This window comes from Balaenoptera physalus (assembly GCF_965194825.1).
Source record: "Balaenoptera physalus genome assembly, chromosome: X".
NCBI lineage: Eukaryota > Metazoa > Chordata > Mammalia > Artiodactyla > Balaenopteridae > Balaenoptera > Balaenoptera physalus.
This window is the reverse complement of record NC_138903.1, coordinates 15863584-15887853: the sequence shown is the minus strand read 5'-3', so window position 1 is coordinate 15887853 and position 24270 is coordinate 15863584. Positions and strand designations below refer to the sequence as shown.

General features: G+C 40.8%; 1 protein-coding gene across 3 annotated transcripts in view; it reads left to right on the top strand.

Annotated features, from left to right (window-relative positions):
• Positions 1 to 24270, top strand: part of RAI2 (retinoic acid induced 2) — a 392985-nt gene that overhangs the window by 1064 nt on the left and 367651 nt on the right. For all 3 annotated transcript variants that reach the window (XM_082447179.1, XM_082447177.1, XM_082447176.1), the window contains exon 2: positions 17024 to 17171. The gene's annotated coding sequence lies outside the window, so the exon portion shown is untranslated. The remainder of the gene's footprint in view (positions 1 to 17023; positions 17172 to 24270) is intronic.

The following is a 24270-nucleotide window of genomic DNA, read 5'->3' as shown; positions in this document are numbered from 1 at the left end:
ACTGGGCAAGCCCTGTGGGGCGAGACTGGAGTAGGGGCTCCCACACAGTGACCCACAGTGCTGGGCGAGCTGGCTTCTCCCCCCACCCCCGCCCTTTTCGCGCTGGAGGACCAGGAGGCTCAGGGGAGACGACCGTGTGGGGCTGCGCTGGCCTGGGGGAGGGGCAGTGTGGTGTGTGTAGCCGCTTCTCTGACCTTTCTATGCCGTCTGTCTTGGTCTCTGCGATGCAGAGGGTGCTTCCGCCTCACCCCCGCGTTCTAGGCTGCTCTCAGTGGCGTCCGGTTCACCAATGGTCGTTGGTTGTTCCTGAGAGGGTGAGCGAAGTCGGAGTGACGTGTGACGCCATCTTGGTGACGTCACCCTTAGTCTCCGATTTCAGCCTCCATGTGTTGGAGTGGAAACTTAGCCTTAGTCATACAAGGCTTGTGAGTTTCCCAGAACTACAAGGAGAGAACCGAGGACGTGAACGGAGATAGGTTTGGGAGAATACCAGCTGGCGGGGGTTTTAATCAGAACTGCTCGTATGTTGTAGGGGGTCTTACACAGTGCCAAGGCTGGGGGGAGGGTTTCAGAATCAGTTTCTGGTCATTTTTCTTAGCCATCAGCTGAGATAGTTATTTGTCCCATCTGCTCCTTAGTCGTTGGCTCAGGACCATCCTCATTTCTGTCTACAAGACCCATCAGATGGAGCAGCTCTTATCTCTGCTCCTTCCAGTTTCCCCTGGAGCTCATGGGAATTGTTTTGTTGCCGCTTCATTATTTTGCATCACGGGAAACGGGTTTTACCCAGTTTTCCATATACTTCTGTTACCGAATTAGGTTGTCTGGTCCCCCACTTGGGCCCTAGCCTGGCCAAGGCCCCCCTGCCTCAGGGGGAAGTTTCTTTTTCTGTTCGGGTTCTGACAGCCAAAAACTAAACCCAAGCTGAGATCGAAGCTGAGGGCAATTATGCTTGAGGGCAAACATAATTCAATGGCCCGAGGATGGAGAAGTGGGAACTTAGGTCGCCAATCAACTTCTCACCTGGGTGATGGTTAAGACAAGATTTTAAGGGCAAGGTTAATGAGAGGGAGTCATATACATTGATTTTTCTGGGAATAGGTGGGGTTCTTCCTGGAACTGGGGTGCCACCTCTTTTCTGCCCTTGTATGGTCCTTTGGCATTTGGGTCTGAAGCAGGTCAAACCATCATGGTGAGGACAGGCGGAGATATTAAGATTACAATGAGATGGTAATGAGCTGCAGGGCAACCTTTGTCCCACTTTTGAAGCTGAATAAGTTTCACCAGTTTTCTTGTGGATGGACTCTCTTGTTCCTGTCCTGTGAACACAGCTAGAGGATATGCTTTTCTGCAAGTTTACTTGGTTCTGGGGCAACAGCCTTGGTAACACTTCCATGCAGGACCAGCTACATAATTCGCAGGGCCCAATACAAAATGATGAATTCAATTTTGATACCGTTTAAATAGCACGGTTTTAATTTTTAACATTTTATTTTGGGATAATTTTGGATTTACAGAAGATTTACAAAAATAGTACAGAGATTTTCCATACACCTTTCACCCAGCTTCCCCTAATGTTAACAGCTTCCGTAAATGTGATACAATTATCAAAACTCACAAATTAACATTGGTAGAATGCTATTAACTCCAGACTTTATTTGTATTTCACCAGGTTTTCCGTTAAAAATCTTTTTTGCTTCCAGGAGTCAATCCAAGATCCTATATTTTATTTAATTCTCATGTCTCCTTAGTCCCCTCCCATCTGTGGCAGTTCTCAGTCTTTCTGTTCTTCCTGACCATGACACTTTTGAAAAGAGTACTGGTCAGTCATTTTGTAGAATGTCCCTCAATTTGAGTTTGTCTGATGTGTTCTCATGATTGGACTGGGGTTATGCCTTCTTGGGAAGAACACCCCAGACATGATGTGCTCTTCTCAGTATCACAGCCTTTTGAATTTTTCAGTGAAACAGTTATAAGAAGTTTCAGTGGTTTTCCCCAAATCATAGAGCTGCTAGTGCCAAAGCCAGGACTAGACCTCAAGTCTCACTTTTATGCTAGGGTTGTTAGTACAAACCTGTAAATCCTTTCATGTATTTTTCAATACTACTGAATTATTCAGCAGTTGCCTTCTAGGATTGTGACTGCAGGGTCCTTGTTTGGCCCCTGCACAATGAAGTAGGGGAAAGGGGAGACTGGACAATCAATGGACAGAAATCCTACAAGAAAAATGGTACAGTTGACCCTTGAACAACGTGGGGGTTAGGGGCTCTGACCCTCTGCAAAGTCAAAAACCCATGTATAATTTATAGTTGGCTCTCTCCGTATACCTGGTTCCTCTGTACATGCAGTTCCTCCAAATCTGAGGTATCGTATCGCATCTGCGGATTCAACCATCCGTGGATTGTGTAGTACTGTAGTATTTACTATTGGGAAAAATCCACGCATAAGTGGACCCGCACAGTTCAGATATGGGTTGTTCAAGGGTCAGCTGTACTTTCAAATGCTGGGAAGGTGAACACTTGCTCAGTGTCCCTGCCACTTCATGGACGGCAGGGTTGATGGTCACCATGTAGTGAGCCCCAGCTGTGTGCCAGGTCTCAACTCAGCATCACCACCTCCCCCTTCTAGAATCTCTGCTTTGCAGAAGAGAAGCTGAGAACCACATCTCGCAGAACCCTTGTCTCAGTATAGTTCTGGTTTAGAGTTTGTTGATGAGAGGAACTGGCCTGAAGTTTGAAGGTAGAAGAAAAGAAGCTGTTTTTCTCCACAACTGGGACATATGGGCAGACTGAGATTTACAGAAGCTTCCTGAAGAACTCATGAGAATCACGAACTTCACTGCTGCAGACACGTCAGGGTAGGGTTGGGGATTTTCAGAGATTCTTCATCAGCTTCCCAGTAATCTTTCGAGAATTTTCCACCTTGGTGCTTCAAGCTGAGGTCTCCAGTGTCTGTTTCCTTGATCTTTGGTGGCACCGTCTTTGACCTTGTCTTTCCTACCTCTTTTAATAGTCCTGTAAACCACTAATTCCTGAGCTTCTTAAAGGCAAAGATTGTGTCATCAGTGCCTAGCACAGTAGTCTGGGATTAGTAGGTGCCCAATAAACAAAGGCATTCCTCATTCACCTTGTCTTACTATGCTTGAAATTCTACCATTAGTTTGATTTCTTTGGTTTGAGCCTAATTTGACCTTTCCCCTTGTTACAGTACAAGTTCTGTCTATTCGTCTTCTGTGCCTTCATGTAGCTGAACTTGTTAAATCCATTCCTCAAAGTTGGTTTGATTTGGAGTGTGAGAGAGCATGAGGACTTCTTAGTCTTGAGACTTCTATGCAGAGATAAATGTGCAGTAAGTGTTGCAGCATCCTCTGTAACAGGATAAAAAATTAGAAACAATGTGTTAAAGAATAATTTTTAAAAAGCTAAAATATGCCTCATGTACAGATATAAAAGGAACACATGTTAGAGATTTTATTAACTCATTACTTATGAGGGAACTCGTTAGATGTCACAACCATTTTAAAGGACAATCCAAAGAACAGACACATTTACAGATTAGAAATATTAAAATTAAAGTGCAAATGAAGAAAAAATTGGCTTTTCCCATAACTGGGGAAGAAAGTCAATTGAATCTTCACCAGACAATTTATTTGCATGTCTATAGATAAGAATTATTTTGCATTGCTATCAGTTATATACAATTTATAGAATGGAAAATCAGAATCAGATAACCAAGAGCAGTGTTCTCTAAACAATGTACAGTTTTCCACTGAAGCACAAAATTTTCCCTATGAGTGTAAATATCCATTAATAATGGTAACATAAATTAAGAAACTGCTACTACAGTGGGAAAAATGTGCATCCATTAAAAAGAATGTGGCAGATACTAATGTGAAAAGCAAGCCTTAGACTGAAAATATTCACAATGCGTGTGTCTGATAGAGGACTTGTATCCATTATATGTTAAAAATTCTATAAATTGATAACAAAACGATGAGCAACCCAATTTTAAAATGGGCAAAATTCTTGAATGGGCACTTCATAAAAGAAGATATAGGAATGGTCAATAAGCACGTGAAAAAGTGCTCAATATCACTGGTCATCAGGAAAATGCAAATTAAAATTGTAAGGCGATACCAGCATGCATCCACCAGAATGGCTAACAATACAAAGGACTGACAATGCAAAGTGCTGGCGAGGATTGGAACAATTGGAACTCCATACACTGTTGGTAGGAGTATAAAATGGTTTAGTCTCTGTGGAAAAATGTTTGATAGTCTCTAATAAAATTAAACATACACTACCTATGACCCAACAATTATAAGTACATTCTCAAGAGAAATGAGTGCACATGTCCACAGAAAAGTTTCTAAAAGAATGTTCATAGTAGCTTCATTCACAAGAGCCCCTAACTGAAAACAACCCCAATTGTGGTGGGAATACCACTCAGCAACAAAAACAAAAAAATGCAAAACTACCAATATGTGCAAAAACATGGATGAATCTCAAAGGTATTATGTGGCATGAAAGAATCCAGACACAGAAGAATATTTACTATATGAGTCCATGAATGTGAAGTTTAATAGGAAAACTAATGCTTGGTGTTGGAAGTCTGAGTAGTGGTTACCTCTGTGGGCGGTGGTATTGACTTGAAGGGGCATGAGCGAATCCTTCTGAGGAGGTGGAAATTCTACATATTGATCTGGATGGTGGTCACACGAGGATATACAGTCCTCAAGCTGTACTTATGTGCATTTATTGTATATAAATCATTCCTCAACAAAGTACTATTGAAAAAAAGAATGCAGTCAGTCTACATAAACGAATTTAAAATTTGTCCTGACTCACAAAGACATATCTCTTAAGTTCAGACAGGAAGTCACAGAACAGTAAATGTAATGCAATTCTATTTGCATTATTAAAAACCATTTATGTGTGGTTATGGGTAATACGTGAATGCATCACAAAAGGCGGAAGATACTTGTCTGGATGTTTACTGTGGCTATTCTGGGCAGTGGATAAGAGTAGGTGTGGAGAGGCTTTATTGTTTGGATCATTTACACTGTAAATGTATGCGTAATTTAAAAAGGCTAATTTTAATTCAAGTAATATTCACAGAGAATGGAATACGTGATCTAAAAGAAAAGTGCTGAAAGGGACAGTTATGCAGTTGGACCAGGCTGGCCCCGAGATCTCAGCTGGACATAGTTTCAGAAAAGGTTCCATTGGCAAATAGAGGGATTTTAGTCAGCCCTAAGTAAAGCCAGAGCCAAAGATCTTCTGTGAATCCACTCTAGTACAAAAATACAGTTTGGGTTTTGGCCCTCTAGCATTGTGTCTTTCACACTGCAGGTCATTTCCCGTCAGTGGTGGTGACATCAGTTTAATGAGTTGGGACTAGCATTTAAAAAAAATGAAATAGAAAATATCAGAGGGCGGTATTATTTTGGAAAATGTTTGTCTTAGTTTGGAATCTATACTGTATTTAGGAACTGGGTTGCCATGTAAAATGTGGTTTCTTATTCAGGTCACAATTCAAAAATATGTGGAATCTACTGGCTCTAGTAACTTTAGCTCTGCTCTGCTTAGTTCACTGCATTGACAAGTGCAGGGTGACTGGTTTTTCCCTTGACTTGTAATTTAGAGAGATTTGAGTGACAGCCCATGGGAAGGGGAATGACTTTCCCTCTGGCTACAAGGAGAGCACTAGCCTCCCTTCAATCTGAGTCACAAGTGATACCATCAGGGATGGTCTTTGGCATCCAGATCAGGCTTGGGAAGCAGGGGCTGGACCACAGTGGGCTGTGTTTAGTGGAATGAACTTCCTTGTTCTTACATTCCACCTGTCATATGACCCTTGAAATACTTGTTTTTTAATCCTTGAAATCCATGTTGTTGTTTTAAACAAAAGCTATTTTAGATGTCTGTTTAAAGGAAATGCCAGCTGCCAGCCTTCAAGATGTAGGCAACGGTAGGTTTCTTTTCTTTTCCCATCTCAAACACAGGAAGAGTGATGTGTGTGTGCACGCGCCTGCACGCGTGTGTGAGAAAGCACGCACGCGTGCACCAGAGGGAGAGAGAGAGAGAGAGAGAGGGAGAGAGAGAGAGAGGAACATATATATGCATGCTCATGGTCCAATATATTATCCTTATCCCTAAATGGCCAGATAAAGGCCCTGCCTAACTGAGATATCTGACTTGGACAGGACCATTCAAGCCCAGCTTGAGGAGGCACTTGTACATTTGCATTGCTAACATAATCATTTCCCAAGAATGTTGATACTTCAAGTTTTTAATGGCACCATTTAAGTGAATTTCCAAGTAAGTAACTTTCTTAAAAGTGATGTTCCTGAAATAAAATGTACATTTTAGTGGATATCACTTTTCTCTATTAGCGCTTTTGTTTTCAAACTAATTGGTTTACTTAAGTGATGAATGATGTCTATTTAAGGAAGATATAACACATTGATATGTTTTTGTGGTGCCTGACAATGCAGTATCCTGTACTTATACTTACTTACTGGGCTCCTAGAGTAATTATTGTTTTAACACCCTTTTGATCTGCCTAAGGATACTAATAAGAAAAGCTGTTACCAAATTTACAAACTGTGGGCTTGAGAACAGAAGTGTTCACATAGGCACACTTCCCAGCTTGTCAATTACTAAAGAATATTAACCAATTCATAGACCTTAGCATGTATCTGTGTATGCAGGTAGGTCTAATGTGTGATGGATGTGATACACAAGGCTATAGAATACTATTTGGGTCTGTTGGTGGGGGGCAGTGGGAGTCAAGCTTTGTTAGTTACTCATATTAAAGACTGATCCTTTTTTTCTCAGATGGGCCTATGCTTTCTAGGTTATTACTCTAGAAAAGTGGTTTTCAAACTTCATTCTAAGAAACCCCAAGGGTTTCACAAATGTTTGATTAGAGTATCATTGAAAACAAAATTGAAAAAATTTAAACCTGTCATTAATGCAATTGTTAATTTTCTTAGGTGTGATGATAGCATTGTGGTGGTGTAGATTGCATTTATTTTTGAGCAATGCCTACAGAAGTATTTAGGAGACAAGTGAGATGATGTCTTCAAACCTACTTTCAAATGGTATAGGAAAAACAAAAGATAGGGAAAAGAAAGTATGCTAAAATGCTAATAATTATTGAATCTCAGTGGGAGTATGTGAGGGATGGTGGTGTTAGTCCTTCTGTAGGTTTGACAATTTTCGAAGTAAAAATTTGGGGAAATATGTGTGTGTGTATATATGACACACATATATGTTATAATATGTATATATGGAGAGAAAGAGTTAAAATATAGCAAAAGGAGAGTACTTGTTGGATCCAGGTGTAGGCTACATGGGTATTTGTTACATCTTCAACTGTCTGAGGCGCTGAGACAGATGTTTACCTGCAGAAGTTAATGGTGGAGTGCTCTTGTGGGGGAATGAAGGCAGCAGGATTCAGCAGGGGGAGGAGTCAGTCACTACTAAGGCCTCAGCTCAAATCATGGGAGCTCTGCAGCTGGGATGGCCCTTCCCTGTTGTCTTCTCTGAGGCAAGGGGGTCAAGGATTTATGCCTCCTCACCCACTGGTCATTGGATGTGAGCTACCCGCCTTTGGGGGTGTGACTTTGGGTGAGGTGACTCTCTTTGGCTGAGGGCAGTTCCCAGATGGGGCCTCAGCTGAGACCTGTCAGCCTCAAACACAGCAGCTGGGGGATGAGCGTGTCTGTCCTGAAGGCTAGAGCTGGGAGGCTCACCACAGCATCCACCACACCGCTTTTCTTTCTGGCATGTTAATTTGTTTATTGGAGTCACATTCTTTTTTTTTTTTTAATTAAAAAAATTTTCTTTGGCTGCGTTGGATCTTCGTTGCTGTGTGTGGGCTTTCTCTAGTTGGGGCGAGTGGGGGCTGCTCTTCGTTGTGGTGCACAGGCTTCTCATTGCAGTGGCTGCTCTTGTTGCAGAGCATGGGCTGTACGTGTGCAGGCTTCAGTAGTTCTGGCACCCGGGCTCAGTAGTTGCGGCTCACGGGCTCTAGAGTGCAGGCTCAGTAGTTGTGGTGCACCAGCTTAGTTGCTCCGCAGCATGTGGGATTGTCCTGGACCAGGGCTTGAACCTGTGTCTCCTGCATTGGCAGGCAGATTCTTAACCAGTGCGTCACCAGGGAAGTCCCGGATCTCGCCTTTTAAAACATGGATACACGAGGAGCTTCAAGATGGCAGAAGAGTAAGATGTGGAGATCACCGTCCTCCCCACAAATATATCAGAAATACATCTACATGTGGAACAACTCCTACAGAACACCCACAGAATGCTGGCAGAAGACCTCAGACCTCCCAAAAGGCAAGAAACTCCCCACGTACCTGGGTAGGGCAAAAGAAAAAGGAAAAAACAGAGGCAAAAGAATAGGGACGGGACCTGCACCAGTGGGAGGGAGCCGTGAAGGAGGAAAGGTTTCCACACACTAGGAAGCCCCTTCGCGGGCGGAGACTGCGGGTGGCAGAGGGGGGGAAGCTTCAGAGCCACGGAGGAGAGCACAGCCACAGGGGTGCAGAGGGCAAAGCGGAGAGATTCCCGCACAGAGGAGCGGTGCCGACCAGCACTCACCAGCCCGAGAGGCTTGTCTGCTCACCCACTGGGGCAGGTGGGGGCTGGGAGCTGAGGCTCAGGCTTCGGAGGTCGGATCCCAGGTGGCGTGAACACAACCTGAAGGGGGCTAGTGCGCCACGGCTAGGCGGGAGGGAGCCCGGGAAAAGGTCTGGAGCTGCCGAAGAGGCAAGAGACTTTTTCTTGCCTCTTTGTTTCCTGGTTCGCGAGGAGAGGGGATTAAGAGCACTGCTTAAAGGAGCTCTAGAGACGGGCACGAGCCGCAGTGATCCGCGCGGACCTCAGAGACGGGCATGAGATGCTAAGGCTGCTGCTGCCGCCACCAAGAAGCCTGTGTGCAAGCACAGGTCATTCTCTACACCTCCCCTCCCGGGAGCCTGTGCAGCCCGCCACTGCCAGGGTCCCGTGATCCAGGGACAACTTCCCCGGGAGAACGCACGGCGCGCCTCAGGCTGGTGCAATGTCACGCCGGCCTCTGCCTCCGCAGGCTCGCCCCGCATCCGTACCCCTCCCTCCCCCCGGCCTGAGTGAGCCAGAGCCCCCGAAGCAGCTGCTCCTTTAACCCCGTCCTGTGTGAGTGCAGAACAGATGCGCTCAGGCGACCTACATGCAGAGGTGGGGCCACATCTAAAGCTGAACCCCGGGAGTTGTGCGAACAAAGAATAGAAAGGGAAATCTCTCCCAGCAGCCTAAGGAGCAGCGGATTAAATCTCCACAGTCAACTTGGTGTACCCTGCATCTGTGGAATACCTGAATAGACAACAAATCATCCCAAACTGAGGAGGTGGACTTTGGGAGAAATGATATATATATATATTCCCCCCCGCTTTTTCTCTTTTTGTGAGTGTGTATGCGTATGCTTCTGTAGGTGATTTTGTCTGTATAGCTTTGCTTTTACCATTTGTCCTAGGGTTCTCTCTGTCCGTTTTTTGGTTTTTTTTCAGTATAGTTTTCAGCATTTGTTATAATTGGTGGATTTGTTTTTTGTCTTGGTTTTCTCTTCTTTCTTTCTTTGTTTTTTTTAATTCCTCAAAAATTATTTTAATAATTATTTTTTGTTTTGTATTTTAATAACTTTTATCTTACTTTATTTTATCTTTTTCTTTCTTTCTTTTTTTTCTCCCTTTTATTCTGAGCCGTGCAGATGACAGGCTCTTGGTGCTGCAGCCAGGCATCAGGGTTGTGCCTCTGAGGTGGGAGAACCAAGTTCAGAACATTGGTCCACCAGAGACCTCCCAGCTCCACGTAATAGGAAATGGTGAAAATCTCCCAGAGATCTCCATCTCAACGCCAAGACCCAGCTCCACTGAAAAACCAGCAAGCTACAGTGCTGGACACGTTATGCCAAAAAACTAGCAAGACAGGAATACAACACCACCCATTAGCAGAGAGGCTGCCTAAAATCATAATAAGGTCACAGACACCCCAAAACACACTACCAGACGTGAGCCTGCCCACCAGAAAGACAAGATCCAGCCTCATCCACCAGAACACAGGCACTAGTCCCCTCAACCAGGAAGCCTACACAACCCACTGAACCAACGTTAGCCACTGGGGGCAGACACCAAAAACAATGGGAACTACGAACCTGCAGCCTGTGAAAAGGAGACCCCAAACTTAAGCAAAATGAGAAGACAAAGAAACACACAGCAGATGAAGGAGCAAGGTAAAAACCCACCAGACCTAACAAATGAAGAGGAAATAGGTAGTCTACCTGAAAAAGAATTCAGAATAATGATAGTAAAGATGATCCAAAATCTTGGAAATAGAATGGAGAAAATACAAGAAACGTTTAACAAGGACCTGGAAGAACTAAAGAGCAAACAAACAGTGATGAACAACACAATAAATGAAATTTAAAATTCTCTAGAAGGGATCAATAGCAGAATAACTGAGGCAGAAGAACGGATAAGTGACCTGGAAGATAAAATAGTGGAAATAATTACTGCAGAGCAGAATAAAGAAAAAAGAATTAAAAGAATTGAGGACAGCCTCAGAGACCTCTGGGACAACATTAAACGCACCAACATTCGAATTATAGGGGTCCCAGAAGAAGAAGAGAAAAAGAAAGGGACTGAGAAAATATTTGAAGAGATTATAGTTGAAAACTTCCCTAATATGGGAAAGGAAATAGTTAATCAAGTCCAGGAAGCACAGAGAGTCCCAAACAGGATAAATCCAAGGAGAAACACGCCAAGACACATATTAATCAAACTATCAAAAATTAAATACAAAGAAAACATATTAAAAGCATCAAGGGAAAAACAACAAATAACACACAAGGGTATCCCCATAAGGTTAACAGCTGAACTTTCAGCAGAAACTCTGCAAGCCAGAAGGGAGTGGCAGGACATATTTAAAGTGATGAAGGAGAAAAACCTACAACCAAGGTTACACTACCCAGCAAGGATCTCATTCAGATTTGATGGAGAAATTAAAGCCTTTACAGACAAGCAAAAGCTGAGAGAGTTCAGCACCACCAAACCAGCTTTACAACAAATGCTAAAGGAACTTCTCTAGGCAGGAAACACAAGAGAAGGAAAAGACCTACAATAACAAACCCAAAACAATTAAGAAAATGGTAATACGAACATACATATCGATAATTACCTTAAATGTAAATGGATTAAATGCTCCCACCAAAAGACACAGACTCGCTGAATGGATACAAAAACAAGACCCGTATATATGCTGTCTACAAGAGACCCACTTCAGACCTAGGGACACATACAGACTGAAAGTGAGGGGATGGAAAAAGATATTCCATGCAAATGGAAATCAAAAGAAAGCTGGAGTAGCAATTCTCATATCAGACAAAACAGACTTTAAAACAAAGACTATTACAAGAGACAAAGAAGGACACTACATAATGATCAAGGGATTGATCCAAGAAGAAGATATAACAATTGTAAATACTTATGCACCCAACATAGGAGCACCTCAATACATAAGGCAACTGCTAACAGCCGTAAAAGGGGAAATCAACAGTAACACAATCATAGTAGGGGACTTTAACACCCTGCTTTCACCAATGGACAGATCATCCAAAATGAAACTAAATAAGGAAACACAAACTTTATATGATACATTAAACAAGATGGACTTAATTGATATTTATAGGACATTATATCCAAAAACAGCAGAATACACTTTCTTCACAAGTGCTCATGGAACATTCTCCAGGATAGATCATATCTTGGGTCACAAGTCATGCCTTGGTAAATTGAAGAAAATTGAAATTGTATCAAGTATCTTTTCTGACCACAGTGCTATGAGACTATATATCAATTACAGGAAAAGATCTGTAAAAAATACAAACACATGGAGGCTAAACAATACAGTACTTAATAACCACGAGATCCCTGAAGAAATCAAAGAGGAAATCAAAAAATACCTAGAAACAAATAACAATGAAAACACGACGACCCAAAACCTATGGGATGCAGCAAAAGCAGTTCGAAGAGGGAAGTTGATAGCAATACAATCCTACCTCAAGAAACAAGAAACATCTCAAATAAATAACCTAACCTTACACCTAAAGTGATTAGAGAAAGAAGAACAAAAAAACCCCCAACGTTAGCAGAAGGAAAGAAATCATAAAGATCAGATCCGAAATAAATGGAAAAGAAATGAAGGAAACGATAGCAAAGATCAATAAAACTAAAAGCTGGTTCTTTGAGAAGATAAACAAAATAGATAAACCATTAGCCAGACTCATCAAGAATAAAAGGGAGAAGACTCAAATCAGTAAAAGTAGATATTAAAAAGGGGAAGTAACAACTGACACTGCAGAAGTACAAAGGATCATGAGAGATTACTACAAGCAACTCTATGCCAATATAATGGGCAACCTGGCAAAAATGAACAAATTCTTAGAAATGCACAACCTTCTGGGACTGAACCAGGACGAAATAGAAAATATGAACAGACCAATCACAAGCACTGAAATTGAAACTGTGATTAAAAATCTTCCAACAAACAAAAGCCCAGGACCAGATGGCTTCACAGGCGAATTCTATCAAACATTTAGAGAAGAGCTAACACCTATCCTTCTCAAACTCTTCCAAAATATAGCAGAGGGAGGAACACTCCCAAACTCATTCTATGAGGCCACCATCACCCTGATACCAAACCAGACAAAGATGTCACAAAGAAAGAAAACTACAGGCCAATATCACTGATGAACATAGATGCAAAAATCCTCAACAAAATACTAGCAAACAGAATCCAACAACACATTAAAAGGATCATACACCATGATCAAGTGGGGTTTATTCCAGGAATGCAAGGATTCTTCAATATACGCAAATCAATCAATGTGATACACCATATTAACAAATTGAAGGAGAAAAACCATATGATCATCTCAATCGAAGCAGAGAAAGCTTTCGACAAAATTCAACACCCATTTATGATAAAAGCCCTGCAGAAAGTAGGCATAGAGAGAACTTTCCTCAACATAATAAAGGCCATATATGAGAAACCCACAGCCAACATCGTCCTCAATGGTGAAAAACTGAAACCATTTCCACTAAGATCAGGAACAAGACAAGGTTGCCCACTGTCACCACTATTATTCAACATAGTTTTGGAAGTTTTAGCCACAGCAATCAGAGAAGAAAAAGAAATAAAAGGAATCCAAATTGGAAAAGAAGAAGTAAAGCTGTCACTGTTTGCAGATGACATGAAACTATACATAGAGAATCCTAAAGATGCCACCAGAAAACTACTAGAGCTAATCAATGAATTTGATAAAGTTGCAGGATACAAAATGAATGCACAGAAATCTCTTGCATTCCTATACACTAATGATGAAAAATCTGAAAGTGCAATTAAGAAAACACTGCCACTTACTACTGCAACAAAAAGAATAAAATACCTAGGAATAAACCTAACTAAGGAGACAAGAGACCTGTATGCAGAAAAGTATAAGACACTGACGAAAGAAATTAAAGATGATATAAATAGATGGAGAGATATACCATGTTCTTGGATTGGAAGAATCAACATTGTGAAAATGACTATACTACCCAAAGCAATCTACACATTCAATGCAATCCTTATCAAACTACCACTGGCATTTTTCACAGAACTAGAACAAAAAATTTCACAATTTCTTTGGAAACACAAAAGACCCCGAATAGCCAAAGCAATCTTGAGAACGAAAAATGGAGCTGGAGGAATCAGGCTCCCTGACTTCAGACTATACTACAAAGCTGCAGTAATCAAGACAGTATGGTACTGGCACAAAAACAGAAATATAGATCAATGGAACAGGATAGAAAGCCCAGAGGTAAACCCGCACACATATGGTCACCTTATTTTTGATAAAGGAGGCAAGAATATACAATGGAGAAAAGACAGCCTCTTCAATAAGTGGTGCTGGGAAAACTGGACAGGTACATGTAAAAGAATGAAATTAGAACACTCCCTAACACCATACACAAAAATAAACTCAAAATGGATTAAAGACCTAAAGGTAAGGCCAGACACTATCAAACTCCTAGAGGAAAACATAGGCAGAACACTCTATGACGTAAATCACAATAAGATCCTTTTTGACCCACCTCCTAGAGAAATGCAAATAAAAACAAAAATAAACAAATGGGACCTAATGAAACTTAAAAGCTTTTGCACAGCAAAGGAAACCATAAACAAGATGAAAAGACAACCCTCAGAATGGGAGAACATATTTGCAAATGAATCAACTGACAAAGGATTAATCTCCAAAATTTACTAGCAGCTCATGCAGCTCAATGTCAAAAAACCAAACAACCCAATCCAAAAATGGGCAGAAGACCTAAACAGACATTTCTCCAAAGAAGATATACAGATTGCCAACAAACACATGAAGGAATGCTCAACATCATTAATCATTAGAGAAATGCAAATCAAAACTACAATGCTATATCCTCTCACACCAGTCAGAATGGCCATCATCAAAAAATCTAGAAACAATAAATGCTGAAGAGGGTGTGGAGAAAAGGGAACCCTCTTGCACTGTTGGTGGGAATGTAAATTGATACAGCCACTATGGAGAACAATATGGAGGTTCCTTAAAAAAGTAAAAATAGAACTACCATATGACCCAGCAATCCCACTACTGGGCATATACCCTGAGAAAACCGTAATTCAAAAAGAGTCATGTACCACAGTGTTCATTGCAGCTCTATTTACAGTAGACAGGACATGGAAGCAACCTAAGTGTCCATCACCAGTTGAATGGATAAAGAACATGTGGCACATATATACAATGGAATATTACTCAGCCATAAAAAGGAACGAAATTGAGTTATTTGTAGTGAGGTGGATGGACCTAGAGTCTGTCATACAGAGTGAAGTAAGTCAGAAAGAGAAGAACAAATAGCTGTATGCTAACACATATATATGGAATCTAAAGAAAAAAAAAGTGGTCATGAAGAACCTAGGGGCAAGACGGGAATAAAGACGCAGACTTACTAGAAAATGGAATTGAGGACACGGGGAGGGGGAAGGGTAAGCTGGGACAAAGTAAAAGAGTGGTAGTGTATATATGGACATATATACACTACGAAATGTAAAATAGATAGCTAGTGGGAAGCAGCTGCATAGCACAGGGAGATCAGCTCGATGCTTTGTGACCACCTAGAAGGGTGGGATGGGGAGGGTGGGAGGGAGGGAGATGCAAGAGGGAAGGGACATGGGGATATACGTATATGTATAACTGATTCACTTTGTTGAACAGCAGAAACTAACACGCCATTGTAAAGCAATTATACTCCAATGAAAACGTTAAATAAATAAATAAATAAAACATGGATACAGAGAGTGGGCAGGTTTGCCCAGACAAGATTGCTGCTTTCATGGAAAGTCTCCAGAGAAAGACCAGTCCCCACTGAAAGTGGCAGTGATGTTGAGTGTTATAATTCCCACCTGGAGACCCGACTGCAGTCTCAAGGTGCCTTTGGAGAGTTGACCTGTGCAGCTTTTTTAGAGCATACATAGGCAAATCATTTGTGACAACCAAAATATGAAGAATTGCTGGGCTTCCCTGGTGGCGCAGTGGTTGAGAATCTGCCTGCCAATGCAGGGGACACGGGTTTGAGCCCTGGTCTGGGAAGATCCCACATGCCGCAGAGCAACTAGGCCCGTGAGCCACAACTACTGAGCCTGCGCGTCTGGAGCCTGTGCTCCACAGCAAGAGAGGCCGCGATGATGAGGGGCCTGTGCACCGTGATGAAGAGTGGCCACCACTTGCCGCAACTAGAGAGGGCCCTCGCACAGAAACGAAGACCCAACACAGCCATAAATAAATAAATTAAAAATTAAAAAAAAAAAAGAATTGCTAACCCCTCCCTGGCCCCATGTCCTCACTAAATTCCAACCTTAAATAGTCTATTCTTCCTTAGTACTTTCTCCCTCTGCAGTAGCCTAGTACAGCCCTTACTCTGTACTGTAAATGGTGTTGTATTGTAAATAAGGCCATTAGTACCCAACTATGCACGCTGGGGTGCTCACTAAATACCGTGTTCATTGGTTATATTTTACCATGAATTCCCTACATTTCAGAAGATCAAAACCAAATGTTAATGACTCAATTTTCTCTGACATTAAGCAATAGGTAGAAATTGTGCAAAACATGGTGCAATTTTTTTTAGTGTGAAAGATTGTCCTCGTTTGAGTTCCTGTGGAAGTAGATCCCAAGACAAGGATTCAAATGCAAATCATTTAATTGAGAGGTTAAGGAAACACTGGAGTCGGGTGAGGAAATGAGACAGGCATGGGAAGGAGCTAATATAGGGTGCTACCAGAGCTTCAGCCTGCTGGGGATCTCTGGGAGGTGGTGTAGGAGACTCAGAGTTCTCCCACCTGAGGGTGAGGAAGCTGAAGCATTTCATATACAAATCCTGTCAGCTCTGGGTTGAGGACTGTTGGGGGAACCTTAATTTTGTAGCACTTTCAGCCTGCTGCCCTGGTGGCAAAAATGGGCTTTATGCTAGTGGGTTAGGGATATGGTTGGGTGCTACAAAGATACTATTGGATATCCAGAATAATATTGCAGTATTTTTTAGCAAGGTCTGGCACTTCTATCATTAAAGAATTGTTTTTTCTGGTGATGGGCAAGAGGCTGGTTTCATTTACTTGAGTTTAGTAGCTAAGAATGACAATACTTTTTCAACCTCACAGGTTTATTGTGAGGATGAAGTGAATTAGTACTATCTGTGAAAGTACAACAGAAATGGAAGATGGCAGTTGAAATTATTTGATTGTTTGCAGCTGGATAAAAAAATGAACCAAGGAAAAACAGTAAACTGGAAAAAAGAACTATCACAGTTTTTTTCTCATTTTATTGTGTTTTAAGTGGTTTTGCTTCTGAATCCCAAAATGTGGAGTTTCACGTGATTTAGTTTATTTCACGTTTTCTGATTCATCAGAAAGCCTTCTTGGAATCTGACATGTTATCACTTTGGGACTGTTGGCCAGCTGCTCCTGACTTGGCCACATGAAGGCTCAGACTGTTCCAGTCTCTGAACTGAAGAGGACCAACACTGTTAGCATCTCTCTCACCGCCATGAATGCAAGGTTAGTATTCTCTTTGTAGTCAATTTTTGTAAATGTTACATGTGATCTCAAAATGAGTGTGTATTCTCTATTCGTTGAGTGCAGTATTCTGTGTATGAATATTAGATCAAGCTGTGTTTTTAGTGTGGATTAAATCTTCACTGTTTTTAATGTATGTATATATATTGCCCACCTTATTGATAACTTTTCGAGAGAAGTTAACTGAAAATATTCTATGATGGTGCATCTGTTATAAAAATGTTGCTTTATGTATTTTGAAACTACATTATTCAATGCATACAGGTTCAAAATTGTTATAGCTTCTTGGTAGATTGTTTTTATCATCTAGTGAGGTCCTGCTTTATTCTTACTGTCTTTCTGCTTTAAGTTCTGTTTTGCCAGATATTAATTTTGCTAGATAGATTTTTGTTGTTATTTGTCTAATATATATTTCCCATACATTTTATTTTAGCTTATGTATGTCATTGTGTTTTAGGTGTGCCTCCTATAAATAGGCCATGTCTAGTTTTTGTTTTTCACCCACCAAATATAAATAGATTTACTTATCTATTAAAGATTAAAAGCATAGATTACTGCTATATTTGGGTTTAATTTTTGCTTTCTTGTTGTTCCTGTTTATTTTTTCATTTTTGTTTTCTTCTGGTTTGGAAGTTATCGATTCTATTTCTTTTTTTATCATTCATTTCTTACTCTCATTTTCCATTGCCTTTTGACCTTTTATGTTGCTGATGAGATGTTTTCTGCAAGGTTGTCTTTCCTTAGCTTGGAATAGAGTAAAAACATGATAAATATTTATCTTCTGGAATAACATTCACTGCATATTTGAGGGTTGTTGCTGTGTACCTAATGACATATAGTGTATGTTGCTTTACTCCCTACTCACAGAGGGTCTGGGGCAAATTAGTGAAATCTTCCCAAACTTTCTTTGACATTTCTATCCACAGTACTTGGCTGACCCTCCCTCTTCTTCCCTTTCTCTTTCCTCATGATTTTTCTCGTGGCCTTTGAAAAGGAGCCTTAAATAGTGACAGGAGTTGCAAGAGGTAGCATGAAGGAAAGTTCAGTATATCAAGTTATGAAGCCTCAGCTACCCAATTCTGTAAAGTTAATAGCTTTTAAAGGGAACCTCTTTTTTTCTTTCTCTCCATTTGTGTGACAGCTTTGTCCCGTGACACATGCACCTTCAGCTGACTTTCGGAAGCCTGCTATTCCTGAGGTCATAATTTTGACTGATGGGCCTATAATTAGTAAGTGCTCATTAAGTACTCTGTCCTGAGTATTTCTGTGGGATGGTAAAGAATGTTCTTAGCAGCTGCCAGGGTGATAACAGTCCTGCCAATTGGCATGACTCCAAAAGTAACCAAAGAACTTTATTAAGATTAAAAGCAAACGAACAAAGAAGCATAGCAGTAGCTATAGCAGCAACTATGGCAAAGGAGAAAATAGTGTGAAGGCCTCCTAGTCACCAAATCCTTTTTCTCCATAGTGTTCAAAGCTTGATACACTCTCAGTTTTCCTCCCACCCATCTGAAGTCATGCCTGTCTCTACTGACTCTTTGTCCTCCTGCCTCCTAGTTACAGGTGTTTTCCACATGTTGATCTGGAGTCCTTTTCTCTCTTCTGTGATCCTCCCCCACACAGAGCATTCCATTCCATTGGCTTCTAATATAAACTTTATGTTGATGCCTCCCAAATCCACATCTCAGGCTTCTACCTAAACTCCAGTTCCACATCTTTAATTGCCTGCTAAATGTTTTCCCCTAGAGGTCCTTCTGAAGCCTTGACTCAAGTATGACTTGAGTATGACTCACCTAAAGTCATACTCTTTCCTTAAAATCAGCTTCCACACTCTGTGACCCAGCAATTCCACTCTTATATATGTAGCCAAAAGAAATGTGTGCCCAATGCACCAAGAGACATGTGTTAGTGTGTTCATAGAACATGATAGAGACCAAATAGAGATTGACTCAGGAATGCAAAGTTGGGTTAAGATTAGAAAATCCAACAGTTTAATTCATCACATTAATAGAACAAGGGGGGGGATCACATGGTAATTTCAATAGCTGTAGAAATTCATTTGATAATATTAAACATCCTTTAATGGTAGAAACTCTTAGCAAAGTCAGAGAAGAAGGGAACATCCTTAATCTCTAAAAGACTTACTGCAAACATACTAAATGATAAAATGTTGAAAACTTTCCCTTGGAGATCAGGAACAAGACAAGAATGCCCTGATAACCACTGCAATTCAACATTGTTCAGAGTGTTCTGGCCAGGGCACAAAGCAAGAAAAAGGCATGAGAATTGTAAAGAAAGAAACAGAAAACTGTCATTATTTGCATATATGATTATATTCATAGAAAATCCAAGTGATTTGGCGGATAAACTATTGGAATTAATAAGAGAATTTTAGCACAGTCCCTGGATGTGAAAGCTCAATACCCCAAAATCCAATATGTTTCTCTATACCAGCAAGAAACAGAAAATGAAATTAATACAAAATACCAAGAAATAAATATAATAAAGGATGTGCAAGATTCTACAGAAAAAAATGATAAAACCTTATTCTCAGACATTAAAGGAGTATAAGAACAGGGAGATATACAGTAGTAAATATGAGAAAAAAAGATGCCCATTCTCCCCAAATTCATTTCTAAATTTAATGTAATACCAGTTAATGTTTTTTGGTGGAACTTGACAAACTGATTTTAAAATTCATATGGAAATATAAAAGGCCAAGGATAGGCATTACCCTTTTGAAGCAGAGGAATAAGGGAGAAAACTTGATCCATTGGATAAGAAGACTGTTATAAATCTATAGTAATCAAGACAATATATTACTTTTTCAGGGATAGAAAAATAGACCATGAAATAGAATGAATAAACCAGAAACATATCCACATATAAGGTCAATATTTGATATATGTTGCACTATAGAAGAGAAATGTCAATCCTTAGAATAAATAGTACTGAGACAATGGGTAACTGTAATTAAATTAAACCTCTATCTCACACCATATCCCCACATCTATTCAAGGTGTACTGAAAACCTGAACATGAAAAATCAAAAAGTTCCTAAAAGATAATATAAAATATCTTCATGAGGTTGGGGGGTAGGGATGAATTGCATAAACAAGATACAAAAGATACCTATTCATAAGGAAAGGGGAAATATTGATAAATTAGATATTAACTTTAAGAATTTCTGTTTATTAAAGAACACTGTAAGAGTGAAAAGGTAAATCACAGGGTGAGGGAAGGTATTTGCAGCTCACGAAACTGACAAAACTGGTATTTTGGCATATTAAGAAGTCTCATGTAGGCAAGTCCTTGGGAAAAGGATGGGGGTGGTGCTGACAGACAAATTTGGGGAAAACTGAGACCAAGGAACTTTTGCCTCATTTACTGCTTGAAAGTTTTAGAGGAGTCTGCTGGACAGAGACCCTTTGCCAACATGGGATGGCTCAGCCTAATAAAGAGAGGCATTGTCAGACATAGTGAGTGTCTTAGGTCATGTTCACTAGAAGCAGAGCTTGAGACAGGGATTCCAGTGCATGCTCTTTATTGGAGGAATGCTTTCAGGAGAAAGGGAATGAGGGAAGTGGGATAGGGCAGGGGAAGGTGCTAAGCAAGGATGTGTTCTTAGCTTCAGCCTGAACCCATAGGGAGTTCTGTAGCATGAATTGCACCACAGAGCTGTTTCCCCTTGAGGCAAGGAGGCCAGAATTCCATACCTCTATGACATTTAGTCACTGGCTGTGGGCTGTACCCCAAAGGTGGGGGTGAGCATAGCTTCCTAAGCAAAAGTGGCTTCTGCTCAGCTGGGGGAAATTCTCCAAAGAAGGGGGCATTTGTAAGCTATTAGCAACCATCACACAACATCTGGAGGGATGGGTGAATTGGTTTGTAAAAGGCATCACTGTGGAGCACCAAGAGTGTCCTCCGCAGTGAGGACCTGGTTAGCATGTCTGAGTCAATCTCAGTTCCCATGTGGTGTGGATCGTATGTTGGAGCCCAGAAGCCTGCGTGAGGCTGGACCTTACAGGGCACAGTGATCTAGAGCAGAGGATAAAGGGTGAGCTCTGTTCTCAGAGGGTGAGGAGGAGGTTGCGACAGGGACTCAGGGATTTCTAGAGATGAGATTGAAACAGCCACAGGGAGAGGGTCAATATTCTCCTAGAACACTGAGCCAAAAAACAAAACCAGAAATAGATCACAAATTCACCAGCTGCCAATGCTGACCTTAAGGCCTGCAGGGAACACAGCGCAAGAGAATATAAGGACATCTTCTCTCTAAGACCAACCCCATTTTCATCATCCAGGCTCTAGCCTCGAGAAGACCCTAGGGCTTGGAAATAAGTGCCGTTGGGGTTTGTGAAGAATAATATATTAGGTTTTTAAGAAATAAACTACATTTACACTGCATATCTGAATTGTAGTGTAAGTGAAATTTCAACACCCACTTTAAAACACATTATGTCCACTAGATTGTTACAGTCAGACACATAAATGGAGTAAGCAAAAGTTTGACCTCTGACAACAAGATTGTAAACCCTTTGAGAGCAAAGTGGTGAAGCCCACACAGTGAAGTGTTAATAATTCTCTTTTATCTCATATTATTTCCCCTAATGAGATTTGAAACTCATCCTCTTTTGTTTCAACCCACACGTGTTACCAAGAGCCACTGGTAAAATTCAAAAGACACCATGGAAAAGGAAACTTGACTAGAAATTGCATTGGGATATCTGTTACTGATTTAGAGAAAAATCATTTTAGACCCACACCTTACACCACAGTGCCAGATGAATAAAATACGTATAAGAAATTAATTCATAAGGAAAAACATTGAACTTTATGAGGTCTCTGGAATTCTCTATAAGTTTCATAAGCTTTTTAAAAATTTTTATTTTTTATTTATTTATTTTTGGCTGTGTTGGATCTTCATTGCTGTGCGTGGGCTTCCTCTAGTTGCGGCGAGCGGGGACTACTCTTTGTTGTGGTATGCGGGCTTCTCATTGCAGTGGCTTCTCTTTGTCGCAGAGCACAGGCTCTAGGCACGCGGGCTTCAGTAGTTGTGGCATAAGGGTTCAGTAGTTGTGTCTCGCAGGCTCTAGAGCACAGGCTCAGTAGTTGTGGCGCAGGGGCTTAGTGGCTCCGCGGCACGTGGGATCTTCCCGGACCAGGGCTCTAACCCGTGTCCCCTGCATTGGCAGGTGGGTTCTTAACCACTGCGCCACCAGGGAAGTCCCAAGTTTTATAAGCTTTAAAGTGAAAAACATCAAAATTATAACTGACAATTTCTGACTACATAAAAATTTAAAGCTTTGTATACAAGAAACTAAAAAACACATGGGAAATATTTTTAACAAATATGGAAAACAGGTTTAATATCTTAGGAAAATTCAAAAGAAAACATTAATACCCCAATAATAAAGAAGAAAAAGACTGACAATTCCAAATGAGGACCTATGCTAAGTAAAGGAATATATGGGAAAGTGTTAAACTTTTTACTTCAACCTTAAACAAGTTCTTATTGAGTATAATATTATGGGCTAGATACAGTTCTAGGTACTAGTCCTTGAAGAATACAAAGCAAATTACTAATTTGATACTAGCAAAACTGATACTTTCATACACTGCTGATGGAAGTAAAAATTACACAATCCCAATTGAATTTGGCCATACCTATCAAGTGATAGTATTGTTTTAAGTCAGGAATTCTACTTTGGGGAACATATCTCCAAATGAAAAAGTAATCCCAAGAGGGGAAGAAAACATATGCCTGAAGATGTTCATCACATTGTATTTTATAAAGAGAGAGAGAGAGAGAGAGAAAATATATATGAAAGCGCTTAAAGTATTTAGCATTTTTATTGAAGGTTTCTCAAATTAATTTTTCTGTATAATCTTTTTTTCATAGAATATCTATTAAGTTTCTTGAGAACATGCCTTCTGGAAGAAGGGAGCCCCTCATTTTGGTTATCTTCCTCTTAGGGTTATAAAATTAATGATGTGGTTCATTTGGCAATAAGGTTTCAGTTGGATGAAAAGTTTGGAGCTCAGGCCCACCTAAGCACGAGCCTTTCACCAAGGAGAGAGAGAGAGCTTCTAGAACATAAACGAAGAGGATGAAGTCCCTTGATTATGTACTTTTCTAGATTTTCTGAGGTGTGAGCATCTCATGTGGCCTTTAGTAAGGCTAGATAAGACAGCTCCAACCTACCTACTGGACACAGGCCCTGAACTTCTCAGAAAGAATGAGAATGAATCCCTTATTCTATAGAAACTAAGACATGCATAGAAAGGACAAGACCCCTTTATCAGCTAGAGGGGTCAGAAGGAAGGGCAAACTACCTGATTGGGCCTCAGAATAAATAATCTCAGAGCAATGGCACTCACTAGGATCTCTCCAAGGTCCTGAACAACTGCCTGCATCTCTCTACAGCCTAATAGAACCTTCCTCTCACTAGTGTCTCTCACCTTAAGGATTCACTACCTCTGCTTGCCTTGGCACTTGCCCTCTGGCCTCTGACTCCCTGACACAATCTGTCTATGACCATACCTAATGGTACTTCAGTCACTGTTCTCTGCATGTACTGGCAGCTTCATTTATCAGGTTCCTTCTAAAGGAAGTCTGTTTGAGGCTATGTCAGTAATAGAGAATATATGCTTTATTAATTCTTGGTTGTACTATCAGGAGGAGAGGGAACACAGGAGAGGTGATTTTCAGATATGAGTGCTCTTAGATCAGTAAAGCCTAGTATCTGTCACTGTATTTGGTTGTTGCTGGGATGCTTGAGAAAGGAACTACAAAAAGATCACATAGAGGAAACAAAAAGAGGAGACCATCAGAGAGTGGAGAGATATAAAGAGCCTGTCATACTTTTCAGTCCTTCAATTACTGGATTACAAACAGGGTGCCTTACATATGGTTGGTGCTGTAAACAAATGAATATTAAACTAAGCACTAGAAGAACAAAATTCTAGTTCTCTCTCTCTCTCTCTTTAAAAACTAACTATTTGTGTAACATTGGGTAAATCATTTAAGTTCTCTGTATTAACGTAGGGTAACTGCTGCAACAAATCACCCCCAAACTCC